The following is a 14,635-nucleotide window of genomic DNA, read 5'->3' as shown; positions in this document are numbered from 1 at the left end:
ATATCTATCAAAAAGGGGCTGGAGCTGTGGTGCAGCAGGTTAATGCCCTGGCCTGCAGGGCTGGCATCCCATATGGGTGCTGGTTTGAGACCCGGCTGCTCCACTTCCAATCCAGTTCTCTGCAATGGCCTGGGAAAGCAGTATAAGACGGCCCAAGTCCTTGGGCCTTTGCACCCGTATGGGAGACCCAGAGTAATCTCCTAGATCCTGGCTTTGGCTAGGTGCAGCTCCAGTCATTTTGACCATCTGGGAAGTGAACCATCAGATGGAAGACCTCTCTCTCTCTCTCTGCCTCTCCTTCTTTATGTAACTCTGACTTTCAAATAAATAAATAAATCTTAAAAAATATCTACCAAAAATATCAAATACCTTGGATAAATTTAACCAAGGATATCAAGGATCTCTATGATGAGAATTACAAACATTAAAGAAAGAAATAGAAGAAGACACACAAAAAAATGGAGAAATCATCCATGTTCATGGATTGGAAGAACCAATATCATCAAAATGTCCATTCTTTGAAAGCAATCTACAAATTCAATGTGATACCAATCAAAATTCCAAAGACATTCTTCTCAGATCTAGAAAAAAATGATGCTGAAATTCATATGGATGCACAGGTGATTTTGAATATCTAAAGCAATCTTATATAACAAAAACAAAGCCAGATGTATCACAATACCAGATTTCAAGGCATACTACAGGGCAGTTATAATCAAACCAGCCTGGTACTACTACAAAATAGATTAATAGACCAATAGAACAGAACATAAATTCCAGAAATCAATCCATGCATCTACAACCAAATTATATTTTACCAAGGAGCTAAAACCAACCCCTGGAGCAAGGACAGTCTCTTCAACAAATGGTCCTGGGAGAATGGATTGCCACATGCAGCAGTATGAAGCTGGACCCCTACCTTATACCTTACACAAAAATCCATTCAAAATGTATTAAAGACTTATATCTATGACCTGAGATCATCAAATTACTACAGAAAATTGGGGAAACCCTGCAAGACACTGGCACAGGCAAAAAGTCCTTGGAAAAGACTCCAGAGGCACAGTCAAAGCCAAAATCAACAAACGGTATTACTTCAAATTGAGAAGCTTACGTACTGCAAAACACTCAGGAAGAAGCAATGGGACAGAATGGGAGAAGTTATTTGCAAGCAATGCAACTGATAAAGAATTAATAACCAGAATATACAAAGAGATCAAAAAACTCCACAACAACAAAACAAGCAACCCAGTGAAGAAATGGGCCAATGACTTAAACAGACATTTCTCTAAAGAGGAAATCCAAATGGCCAACAGATTCTTAAAAAATGCTCAGGAAAACTAGCCATCAGGGAAATGCAAATCAAAACCAAAATAAAGTTCCACCTCACCCTGGTTAGGATGGTTTTCATATAGAAGTCAACAAGCAATGAATGCTGGCAAGGATGTGGGGGAAAACGTACACTAATCTACTGCTGGTGGGAATGTAAACTGGTAAAACCACTATGGAAATCATTTTGGAGATACCTCAGAAATCTTAATATAAGCCTACCACACCACCCAGCCATCCCACTCCTGGGAATTTACCCAAGGGAAATGAAATCAGCAAATAAAAGTTATCTGCACCCCCATGTTTATTGCAGCTCAATTCACAATAGCTAAGACATGGAATCAACCTAAATGCCTATCAACTGAAGACTGGATAAAGAAATTATGGGATATGTACTCTATGGAATATTACACAGTGGTAGAAAAATGAAATCCAGTCATTTGCAACAAAATTGATGAATCTGGAAAACATCATACTTAGTGAAATAAGCCAGTTCCAAAGGGACAAATACCATATGTTCTTCCTGATCTGTGAAAACTAATAGAGCACCTAAAAGGAAATCTGTAGAAGTGAAATTGATGATATGAGAAGAAATGACTTGAACAACCCTTGTCTTGACTGTCAAGGAACAATTTTCTTTTTTTTAACGGAGAATGGGACTGGCAATGGGAGAGGGAGGAGGAGCTGGGTTAGGAATGGTGGTGGGAGGAGGGGTATTGTGGGAAGAATCACTATATTCCTAAAGTTGTTCTCATGAAATTTGTACTCATTAAATAAATGGTTTATTTGGTAATAAAAAAATAAAAATATAGCTTAAAGCAGCATGAGAAAAAACAAATAGGTGGTTCAAATGCCAAATGGTGGGTTTGCTGTTTTAGTAGTGGTGGGAGATACCTGATACTCCTCCCACTTCTCCTTTGAGAGGGACAATTCTCTCTGCCTATAAATAAGTGACCTTTGATACGTGCACAATATTTGACAAATACACAACTGCTACACATATGAGCAACTGGATAAAAATAAAATGAAGTTTAGTGTGGTTGAGGGGACTAACTTCTGATTAATATAGAAAGCTCTGGAGGAAATGACATTTATGTTGTATTGTTTATTTGATACATTAGTAAGTGAATGAAAATATTTATAAATTTCCTAAGCTGTGTCATTTTCTGTTACTAGTTTTCATTCTTCTCATTTTAAGTTCTGATTATTAAACAGAAAGTTCTTATTTCAAGATAGGTTCTACACGTAGTCTAATTTTAGAAATAGAATGTAGTCAGTAATCTTGAAGCTGTTTTCTTTTATGCTCTGTCAAGTTGCAAGTGTATTCCTTTTAGGAACTGGGTTTTGAAGTGACATATTTTTAGCTTTAATACATTGGTCTCAATCTACCAAAATGATATTGGAAAAGTGAAAAAAGTGGACCCTCTGATTCTGGACTAACCCATTATCTCAGTACGTCAATAGGCCAAAGTGCTACATACTTGTCATCACTTAGAGCAATATTGCTACCTGAATTATGATTTTTTAAATTTTTCACATATATTAATTTGAATAAGTATAGGTGTAAAGCCAAATTAGCCTAGTCTGTGGAAACGCATGTGTGCAGGCTGAAATAATGGAGTATAACCCAACCAGATGAGGTTTTGAGCCTTTGGCAGAAGTATGTGTTTATATAGATACTGTCATGTATGGGTATAGATATATTCAAAGAGTCACAATATTTCAGATAACAGCAAAAAGATCACATCTCTTTTTCTGTCATGGGGATCAGGGCAACAAGATAGAAGTAGTTCTCATATACCTTTTCCTTTCCCATTGCTAAAATCCTGTTTGTACAGCCTTGGGAGAGCCATGTGCAAATGACCTCAAGAAGAGAACCATTCAAGCCCCAGTATCACTATCCCCCATGACCTCCTATACTTCTTGGTGGCAATGGGGAAAGAGGGAAAAGAGGTATTTTGGTTCAAAGGTTTTTGGTGGTGATGGAGTTCAAAGAAGGTAAGGTGGCTCTAGGTTATGAATTTCATTTTGCTTGATGCTGAATCCGAAGCTCAAATAATATTTTGTCCTGAATCTTACAGAGTGTGAGGAGGATAAATCACCAGAAAAATAGGGGATGGATGGCAAAAGTTGAAAGGAAAGCAGGCTGCCTGCCTCCCTGGGGTGAATCTGCAAGGTTGCTTGTGGAGATCAAGATGTTTTATGTACATTACACAATTCATCCCTTTAATCCTATTGGGAAAGAAAAACTCAGCTATTTTCACTTACCTCTTCTTCAAAAATCATGAAGTTTTCTGAAAATAGTTGAAAAGAACATTGTGTCTTTTTCTTTTGCTCAATATATCTCAGTTCTTATTTAAAACATAATAGTGCAAACACAAAAATAAAAAAAATGACAGCAGCAGCAATGAAAAAGTGTTTTTTTCTTTGAAATGAAATGAATATATGAACTCTCTAATCCTACCCTTGTTAAATTTGCTTCTTTGGGTTTTCAGACCTCCTAGAAAAGTATTGTATAAGAAGCCTGTCTACACCTGTTGCTTTATATATTCATTATAGACACAGTCTAAAATATTTTGCAAATTCACTCAATAAGTAAACTTTCTATTGAGGTGCTGCTGTATGTTGGACATTATTCTATCAGTTTTGGAACTACATTCTTGAAGAAAATGAACACAATTCTCTTCCCTTCAAGAGGAACAGTGGTTTTTTTCTTACTTACTACTTGTTGAATCCTTTATTGAGTGGAGCTAGTGATTACAAAGTAAATTGAAAGTATGTCATTATAAAAATTAAAAGAAAATAAGAACGGAAGGAAAGAGGGGGGAGCAAGGGAGGAAGATAGGGAGGGTAGGGTGGGAAGTATCATCATGTTATTAAGACTGTTTATATGAAACACATGAGATTTGTTCTCTTTATATAAAACAAAATTAAAATAAAAATATATTTCAACTTAAAAAATCTGTTTCCTTGTGGAGCCTATATCCTAATGTAGGAGATAGGTGAGAAACTTTGAACATAATATGTAAATATTTTAGTATGTCATGTAGGATATTAAAGTGTGTTAAGTCCTGTGGAAAAAATTGGAAACATGAATCGTACAACCTAAGTAATTCCCTATGTCAGAGATGCTGTAATAAATAGCCAGGTGGAAATTATTTTCTTTTTAGGGTAAATAAAATATCAAGTAATTAATCTGACATAATATTAATTGAGTGTATACAATGTTTCAGATACTCTAATGGGTGTCGATGATGAATAAGACTCGGTCACTGATTCAAGAAGCTTAAAATTTAGCAGGAAACATACTCATGATTAAGTAAATAAATATTTAAAAAAGGTGTACAAGACTGCAGTAGGATCACGTGCAAGATATAGTAGTGGCCAGAGGAGGGAATGGTGAGCTTTCCCTTGCAGGGATTGGTTGTCAGAGAATCCTTCAGATGGGAGTAGAAATGTCAGCTGTGTTTTGAAGGGTAAGTAGGAATTCATCTAGAGAAGAGGTTGTTGGTGACAATGAGGGGTTGGCATTCCTGATAGCAAGGAACAAAGACCTGGTAGTGTTAAGATAGCAGGGCTTGTTCAGTTGCTAAAGCTGAAGGTGGAGGAGGAGGCAGCAGGCAGACCTTTGGAATGACCATCTGATACTTTGATGTTTGTGTTCAACCCAAAGGTAGGAGGCAACTAATGCAGCCGGGGGTGGTGTTACCCAATGTCTGCTATAGAAAGATTTTGCAATTTTCCATGAGCATGCCTCATGTTGTCCTAAGAGACTTGCATCTTCAATCAAAATCTTATGAGAATATCTTAATAAAAATATCATTCTCCTAGCAATACTTTTCTTCCCAAGAGTCTCAAGTCTCTTTTTTTTAAACTTTTATTTAATGAATATAAATTTCCAAAGTACAGCTTATGGATTACAATAGCTTGCCCCCCATAACGTCCCTCCCACCCACAACCCTCCCCTTTCCCACTCCCTCTCCCCTTCCATTCACATCATGATTCATTTTCATTTCTCTTTATATACAGAAGATCAGTTTAGCATACATTAAGTAAAGATATCAACAGTTTGCTCCCACACAGAAACATAAAGTGAAAAATACTATTTGAGTACTAGTTATAGCATTAAATCTCAATGTACAGCACACTAAGGACAAAGATCCTACATGAGGAGTAAGTGCACAGTGACTCCTGTTGTTGACTTTACAAATTGACACTCTTGTTTATGGCATCAGTAATCACCCTAGGCTCTTGTCATGAGCTGCCAAGGCTATGGAAGCCCTCTGAGTTCACTGACTATGATAATTTTTAGACAAGGCCATGGTCAAAGTGGAAGTTCTCTCCTCCCTTCAGAGAAAGGTACCTCCTTCTTTGATGACCCGTTCTTTCCACTGGGATCTCACTCGTGGAGATCTTTCATTTAGGTTTTTTTCCCCCCCAGAGTGTCTTGGCTTTCCATGCCTGAAATACTCTCATGGGCATTTCAGCCGGATCCGCATGCCTTAAGGGCTGATTCTGAGGCCAGAGTGCTGTTTAGGAAATCTGCCATTCTATGGGTCTGCTGTGTATCTCACTTCCCATGTTGGATGGTTCTCTCCCTTTTTTATTCTATCAGCTAGTATTTGCAGACAGTAGTCTTATTTATGTGATCCCTTTGGTTCTTAGTCCTATCATTATGATCAATTGAGAACAGAAATTGATCACTTGGACTAGTGAGATGGCATTGGTACATGCCACCTTGATGGGATTGAATTGGAATCCCCTGATATGTTTCTAACTCTACCGTTTGAGGTAAGTCAGCTTGAGCATGTCCCGAATTGCACATCTCTTCCCTCTCTTATTCCCACTCTTATATTTAACAGTGATCACTTTTCAGTTAAGTTTCAGCACTTAAGAAGAATTGTGTATTGATTACAGTATTCAACCAAAAGTATTAAGTAGAACAAACAATAAAAATACTAAGAGGGATAACATATCAGGTTGCTTTATCCATTTTAGTATTTTTTTTTTGTTCTAGTACCATTGGTTGAACTCTGTAATTAACACACAATTATTCTTAGGTGTTTAAATTTTAACTGAAAAGTGTTCCCTGTTAGGAATTTGGAAGACATTATGCTGAGTGAAATAAGCCAATTGCAAAGGGACAAATACCACTTGTTCTCCCTGATAGGTGACAACTACCTGAGCACCAAAAAGGAAACCTGTTAAAGTGAAATGAGCACTATGAGAAACGGTGACTTGATCAGCCCTCACCCTGACTTTTGATGAGCAACTTGATATATTATCCCTCTTAGTATTTTTTTTTGTTTGTTCTACTTAATACTTTTGGTTGAATACTGTAATCAAGTCACTTATAAGCAGCAGTCAGTCCTCCTAATCTAAACATTATCAAAGGCTGAATCTTGTTAATCAGTGCACCTTGGGTTTCTCCAACTCCAAATGAGAGAGGAATAGCTCACCAGAATGCCAAATATTGAGGAAACAGGTCCTGGTTGCTTAACTGGTAACTATGAGATTGGAAAAATACAGGGAAATACTGGTGAGTGATAGGAAAAGTCTGACTGGGATCTTTTAATGGGAAGCAGAAAATTTTCTTGGTTCTGAAGCAGGATATGGTGGTTCTTTGCTTCACCCATATGAAGAGTCAACTTTACAAGAACATTGAATGTTCAAAAACAGGATATTGACAGAGACAGAGGACCTGGATTCTAATTTGCCTGATGTATCACACACTATAAAGAACCATTTCTGGCTCATTTGGATAGATTTTGGGCATCCACTCTAGCTTATACTGGGATTTTTTGTGGCTCAGTAGTCCCCACTCTACGTTTTCCTCATCAACTTTCCCTCCCTTTATGGTATCGAGTGATTTTCCTAAAAATGTTAGAATGACCATGGCACTCTCCTGTTTAAATGCTTTCAGTATCTCCCTTTGGCTACTAAATTAAAACTTAAGCTCCTAACTAAAACTGAGAAGGCCCACATGGGATGATTCTCACCCATTGCTCTGCTCTCATCTCCTTCTCATTTGTGGTCCCCATCTACATTGTCCTACTTCCCTTAAGCTTTCCAAGATAACCCCTAGCTCATGGCTTTTGCCCTTGATGCGCCCTCTTCCAGGAAAAATTCTTTCTCCAAGCCTTCAAGTGGCTGTTCCTTACGATTTAGATGTCTGCTCAAATATTCCCTAAATCAAAAAGCATCCTTGGACACTGCATTTAGAAGGTACTCCAACCATACCTCCAGTAATTTACTATGACCTCCTTATATAACTTCATTTATGCTTTAAATTATCACTACTTGAGCCTACCTTGTGGCACAATGGATTAAGCTGAGACAGGCAACGTTCATGTCCCATATCAGAGCGCTGGTTTGAGTCTTGGTTGCTCTGCTTCTGAACCAGATTCATGCTGAGGGCACCTGGGAACACAGTGGAAGATGAACCATAACTCATGTGAGAGACCAGGATGGAGTTTCTGGCCTCAGAATGGTCCAGACCTGGATGTTGTGGCCATCTGGGAAGTGAACCAATGAACTGAAGATCTCTCTGTCTCTCTTTCTCTTTCATTATGCCTTCAAACAAACAAACAAAAAGGGTTTAAAAAACGCTTTTTAAAAAAAAAACAGTTAACACTACCTAAAATTTTTTTATTGGTTTACTTATTTGCTTTGCTCATTGCATTAGTAGTAATCTGTGCGGGCAGAGACTTTGTGAACCTTGCAACTCACTGCATTCCAGGGTATAGCTTAAGACTGGTCACATAGTTGACAATTAAATTTAAAAGAATGGTTATTCTTGATTGTTTTGGATTTTTTATTGTGGTAAAATATACATAGCACTAAACCTACCAGTTTATCTTTTTCAGTGTATGATTCGGTGGCATTAACTACAATTCACATTGTTGTGCAACTATCACTACTATCCATCTCCAGAATATTTCATCATCTCAAGTTGAAATCATATAGGCATTAGATAAATCCCCATCACCCTCTAAACTCAGTCCTTGGTAACCCCCATTCTAGTTTTGTCTTTATAAAGTTGCCTATTATAGGGATCTTATATAATGGAATCGGAGACTATTTGTCCTACTATGTCTGGCTTATTTCACTTAGCGTACCAGTTTCAAATTTCATCCATGTTGCACTATGTATCAGAACCTCATTGTTCTTTATGGATTAATAGTATTCTGCTGTATGCAGATACCTTGTTTTGTTTATCCATTCATCTATTTGTGAACATTTTTCCCCATTTTTTGGGCTATTGTGCATCATGCTTATACAAACATTGGTGTACAAAGTTCTGTTCAAATTTATAATTCTCTTGGATGTGTATCCAAAAGCAGTATTGATGGATCTATGTCTATGTTTATCTTTTTGAGGTACAACTTACTGTTTTCCACAGTATCACACCATCGTACAACTCCACTGAAATGTGTAAGGTTCCATTTTTTCTACATCCTCACCAACATTTATTTTCCATTGTTTGGATAAAAGCCATCCTAATGGATGTGAAGTGCATTGAAATCTGGTTTTGAATAATTGTATTTTTTCTAGTGATTAGTGATGTTGAGCATGTTTTCATGTGGTATTGGTCATTTGGATATATTTTGGAGAAATACTTATTCAAGTTATTCACTCAGTTTAAAATTGGATTGATAGTTTTTTGTTAATTTTTTATATATTTTGGATATTTATTAGTCATCAGATATGTGAGTGGGAAGTATTTTTAACCCCTTCTAAGGGTCATATTTTCATCCTGTTGATGTGTTCCTTTGATGTAAAAATTATTAAATTTTAAAAAACATTTATTTTATTTATTTGAAAAGCAGAGTTATAGAGTGAAAGAGATAGAGAGATCTTCCATCCCAATGGCTCAACTGGCTGCAACAACCAGGGCTGAGTCAGACTGAAGCCAGGAGTCAGGAACTTCTTCCAGGTAGCCTATGTGGGAGCAGGGGCCCAAGGACTTGGACCATCTTCCTCTGCTTTCCCAGATGCATTAGCAGAGAGCTGGATTGGAAGTGGAGAAGCCAGGACTTGAACCTGTGCTCACATGGGATGTTGGCATTTCAGGTGGCAGATTAACCAATTATACTACAATGCCAGCTCCCAAATCAACTTTAATGAAGTCCAATTTGTCTATTTTTACTTTTGCTGCCTGTAATTTTGATGTCTTATCTAAGAAATCATTGCCAAATTCCATGTAATGAAATTTTCTCTTGTGTTTTCTTTTAGTAGTTTATAGTTTTGCCCTTTTGTTCAGGTTTGATCTGTTTTGCACGTGGACATTCAGTTTTTCCAACATCATTATTGAAAAGAGACACTCAACTATCTTTCACTGAGATCCTCAAAACAATGAGAGGAGACATGATATCAGGTCCCAGGATTGAGAGGAAAAGTCTCTGAACTCAACTTCAGGCCTACTCTCCCACTTCTCTTCAATTTCTCCAAGTATTTCCATTTCTTCTTCTTCTTGTTTTTTTGAAACTTAATTAACTTTATTATTTTCCCCAAAGAAACCTTTTATTTAATCAGTACACATTTCATGAGTATAACTTTAGGAATACAGTGATTCTTCCCACCATGCCCACTCTCCCACCACCACTCTCACACTACCTCCTCCTCCCTCTCCCACCCCCAGTCCCATTTTCAATTAAGAAAAAAAAAAAAACTGTTCCTTGATAGTCAAGACAAGGGCTGTTTAAAATCATTGCCTTTCAAAGTGTCAAGTTCACTGCTACAGATTTCCTTTTAGGTGCTCTATTAGTTCTCACAGGTCGGGGTGAACATAAGGTATTTGTCCCTTTGGAACTGACTTATTTCACTAAGTATGATGTTTTCCAGATTCATCCATTTTGTTGCAAATGACTGGATTTTATTATTTTTTTTTACCACTGTGTAGTATTCTATAGAGTACATATCCTATAATTTCTTTATCCAGTCTTCAGTTGATAGGCATTTAGGTTGATTCCATGTCTTAGCTACTGTGAATTGAGCTGCAATAAACATGGGGGTGCAGATAACTCTTTTATTTGCTGATTTCATTTCTCTTAGGTAAATTCCCAGGAGTGGGATGGCTGGGTGGTGTTTAGGTTTATATTCAGATTTCTGAGAGATCTCCATTCTGACTTCCACAGTGGCTGCACCAGTTTACATTCCCAACAGCAGTGGGTTAGTGTACTTTCCCCCTGCATCCTCACCAGCATTGTTGGATTCAATAGGCCAGAATTTTGTTGGGGATTTTTGTGTCTATGTTCATCAGGGAAATTGATCTGTAATTCTCTTTCTTTGTTGCATCTTTTTCAGGTTTAGGAATTAAGGTGATGTTGGCTTCGTAGAAAGAATTTGGAAGGATTCCCTCCCTTTCAATTGTTTTGAATAACTTAAGTGGAGTTAGTTTTTCTTTAGATGTCTGGGATAGTGTAGCAGTAAAGTCATCTAGTCCTGGGCTTTTTCATTGTTGGCAGGGTCTTTATTATTGATTCAATTTCCATCTTGCTAATGAGCCTCTTCAGGTTTCCTATGTCTTTATGGTTCAATTTAGGGCGGAGTAGGGAGGGAGCTTGCTGCTGAAATCTAGGAGAAGATGGTTTAAAAAGAGTGGAGGGGCTGGCGATGTGTTGTAGCGGGTATAGCCACCACCTGCAGTGCCGGCATCCCATATAAGTGCAGGTTCAAGTCCTGGCTTCTCCACTTCCATTCCAGCTCTCTGCTAGTGCATCTGGGAAAGCAATAGAAGATGGCCCAAGCCCTTGGGCCCCTGAGCCCATGTAGGAGACCTGGAAGAAGCTCTTAGCTCCTGGCTTTGGATAGGCACAGCTCCAGCCATTGCAGCCAGTTGGGGAGTGAACCAGTGGATGATGATCTCTCTCTCTCTCTCTCTCTCTCTCTCTCTCTGCCTCTGCTTCTCTCTGTGTAACTCTGACTCAAATAAATAAATAAATCTTAAAAAAATAAGAGTGGGAAGAGTTCAGTCTCAGGGAAGAGTTAGAGAGAAAACAGCAGAAGAAATTCTACACAAATTGGAGGAACACAGTGAACCTACATGGAGGGGGAGAATGTTCACAACATAGGACTTCAGCAGCTGACAGCCACCACACCAGCATTGGAGAGTGAGGTGAGACCAGACTGCAACAACCCAAGCCACTAGATAAAAAGCTGCAGGAAGAGCCTAGAAGGAATCTGGCTTGTAGCTCTGTGGAGCATTGTGTACCTGCCAAACTGGAGGAGAAAAAAAAGAGGGGGCACAGTTTCTCTCTCCCTGATCATCCTGCAAAGGCGTCCTGTAACAAGCTGACAGAAAGCAAGTAACATTTGGACATATGTAACAGCTATGCCAGCTCATGTCTACACCCAGCAACCAGCCAAGTGGAGACTCCTGAGCCTGGTGGGGAGAATAGACAGGGGGCTGGGTGCTCAGGAATGTGGGAGGCTTGTGTGCTTGGACAGTGAAAACACTGAGGTTGTGTGCAAGGACTCACGGTGTGGCTGGGACATTGGGCAGTCACTGTGCAAGGCTCCACATGATCAAGGCTCCCTGTTACCTGGCAAGAGACATTGCTGGGGAATCTGAGCTTATGAGGACTGTACAGATCTTTTGTGTGGTCCTTATGACAGAGCAGATGAATAACAGACTCACTGGTACTAGCCTCCAGGCACTGTTCTTCCAGGAGAGGACCCAAATCGATAAAATTAGAGATAAAAAAGAAAATGTGACAACAGACACCACAGAATTAAAAAGATCATCAGAAATTACTACACAGAGCTGTATGCCATTGTTGCATTTCCTAGGAGATTCTTTCAGTCCAGGATAACCATGTTTCTAAATAACAGGAACTACAGGCTTCCAGGGTGCAGGTGGAAGCTAGTCCTGGATACCATGATGTGATTGGAATAGGCTGGCTGAGAGAATTAAAGGCAGGAACAATGGAAATCGCAGATTCAGAACATTTAAAATTAGCTAATTGCTGAAGTCCCTAATGAAGGGTTGTTTCAATGAGCAGTGAATGAAGGCACGAGTTTCCCTCCACTCTTGACAGAGGAGGGCATCTGTTTTAAAATATCATGCCAGTATTTATTTGGAAAATATCTCATTATTTTAATTAGTATTTGATTATTAATGAGGTTACGAATTATCTCCTTTGGTTGCATCATTTATATTTCTTGAATTTTTTATGTGTTTTGTCAATTGATTTTTTAAAAGTAGTTTGTGTATTGCAGAAAGCAGTCCTTTGTCTCAGGTTTGTGCTACAAATATTTTTCACAAGGTTGCCTTTTGAGTTTTCTTAATGTTGTTTTCAGCCTTCAAAAATGTTAAAATCTGATGTAGTTAGATTAATCCATTTTTTTTCTTAGGGCTTGTGATTAGGAAGCTTGCTGTTTAAAATAATCAAGGTATCTACCTGTATTTTCTTTTTTATTACTATAATTTCATTTTTTTATTTCTAAAATGTTGGACTCATCCAGATTTTACACACATGACAATGAGTGTTTACATTTTTTGGGGGATATTTTTGGGTCTCTCCACTGATATCTCAGCTTCAGGAGGGTAGGCACTGATTTTTGCTGTCTGCCAATGTATGCAGGTGGCTGGCATAGCACCAGTTCCTGGATAGGTGTTTAGGAAGCTCTTTTTAGATTAGCACATTAGTGAACTTCTAGAAGTTAGAGGGATAGGCTCAATTCATCAAGAAGAAACCATCATTTCTGGATTTTATATTTCAAAGGAACAAAACCAGAGCACAGTATATCCAGAAAGTAAAACCAGAGTGCTTAAAAAAACCAGAAATCAAGTCAGATGAGGAGCTAGGGATGCTTTATTTTGGAGAAAACTCAGTGAGAGACTGATTTCCTTTGTTGAGACCGATGCTTTGGCTTTCATAGCTTAAGAAGGAGCCCTTTGGGCTAGCATTGTGCTTGTCATGCTGGTACATCATGTTGGAGCACAGATTCCAATTCTAGCTGCTCTGTTTCCAATCCAGCTTCCTGCTAATGTGCATGGGAAGGCAGTAGAAGATGTACAACTACTTGGGCCCTTGCCAACCATGTGGGAGACCATGATGGAGTTTATGGTGCTTGGCTTTGGCCTGGCTCAAACCTGGCTGCTAAAGCCATTCAGGGAATGTCTTTTGATCTGTCTCTCCCTCTCTCTCAGTCACTATGCCTTTCAAACAAACAAAAAATAAGTCTGAAAATAAGAGAAAGAGACCTACAATGAGTTGCTCAAAGGAGGAATGTGTTGTGTTTGGAGCTGGTGGTCTCCCTTTCCCTGGGAACACTTAAGCATGGACTTTTGGGATTCTTGGGAGGCAGTGGCAGAAGATTCAAATATCAGGAGCCAAGCTGCTGAGCTATAGAGACTGAAAATTATTCAAAAAGGAGAGTGGGGAAGATGAGTGGGAGAGCCCTGCTCCACAGCAGCCACTGTGTTGCTGTCATGTTTTGCAAGAAGACTTTTTTTCCTGCAAGATAAATTTGAAATTGAATTTAAAAAATGGGAATTTTCTTGACTTCTAAAATTCTTCCTGGGCCAAATAAGACCTATGTGATGTCTGGATTTCTCTTGTGGCCTGTCGGTTTGTAAGCTCTGGCTCAGGTAAAAGGAGAATTGTATATAGAAAATGCCCCAGTTTCTGATGACCTTTCACAAATTTCTAACCTTGGCTCTCTGATTTCCTGAGTTACATAGAAGAGAGAGAGGTTATTAATAGTGTCACTATATCATTGGAATATAACTCAGCATTTGAGAAGGGCAGAAAAGATGCAGGAAGAATTAGGATTTGATGGAAGGAAGAGTGTCTCTGGAATTAGATTGCTCTGTACCACCTATCATCATTTTATGCCAATAAATATTAATCACTGGGAATAATAGAGTAGAGGAAGTCATATAAGCCATTCCTAAAAGAAGAGAAAGAGCCAGGGAATTTTATAGTGGCAACAGAGAGAATAAGAGAAAGAGAGAGAGAGAGAGAGAGAGAGAGAAGTGGGAAGAAGCTTTGTATAGAAATTCTAGTGTGCAGAAAGAGAAATTGAAAGTCTGAAGACTGCTTTGAGCCCAGGGGCCTGGAGACACAAAATGTTCTTCAGGCTGCATCATTTACTAATCAAGTGGAGTGTTTCAGCTTAGCAATAAAAATCAACGCTATGGATTTTTTTGTTCTGTGATGAAGGTGAGAGGACAAAAAAGAACAGGAATGGTTATTGCTTTGTGACCCAACATAATTTTGTTGCATCTTCATAAGCATTACTGGGGAGGCTGAATGAACAGTCAAGGAGATGGCTTTCCCTTATCCGAAACCTGTGGCCT

This window comes from Oryctolagus cuniculus, chromosome 1, assembly GCF_051225735.1.
Source record: "Oryctolagus cuniculus isolate XC-2025 breed Fujian yellow rabbit chromosome 1, ASM5122573v1, whole genome shotgun sequence".
NCBI lineage: Eukaryota > Metazoa > Chordata > Mammalia > Lagomorpha > Leporidae > Oryctolagus > Oryctolagus cuniculus.
The sequence above is the reverse complement of the archived record's forward strand: the minus strand, read 5'-3'. Positions refer to the sequence as shown.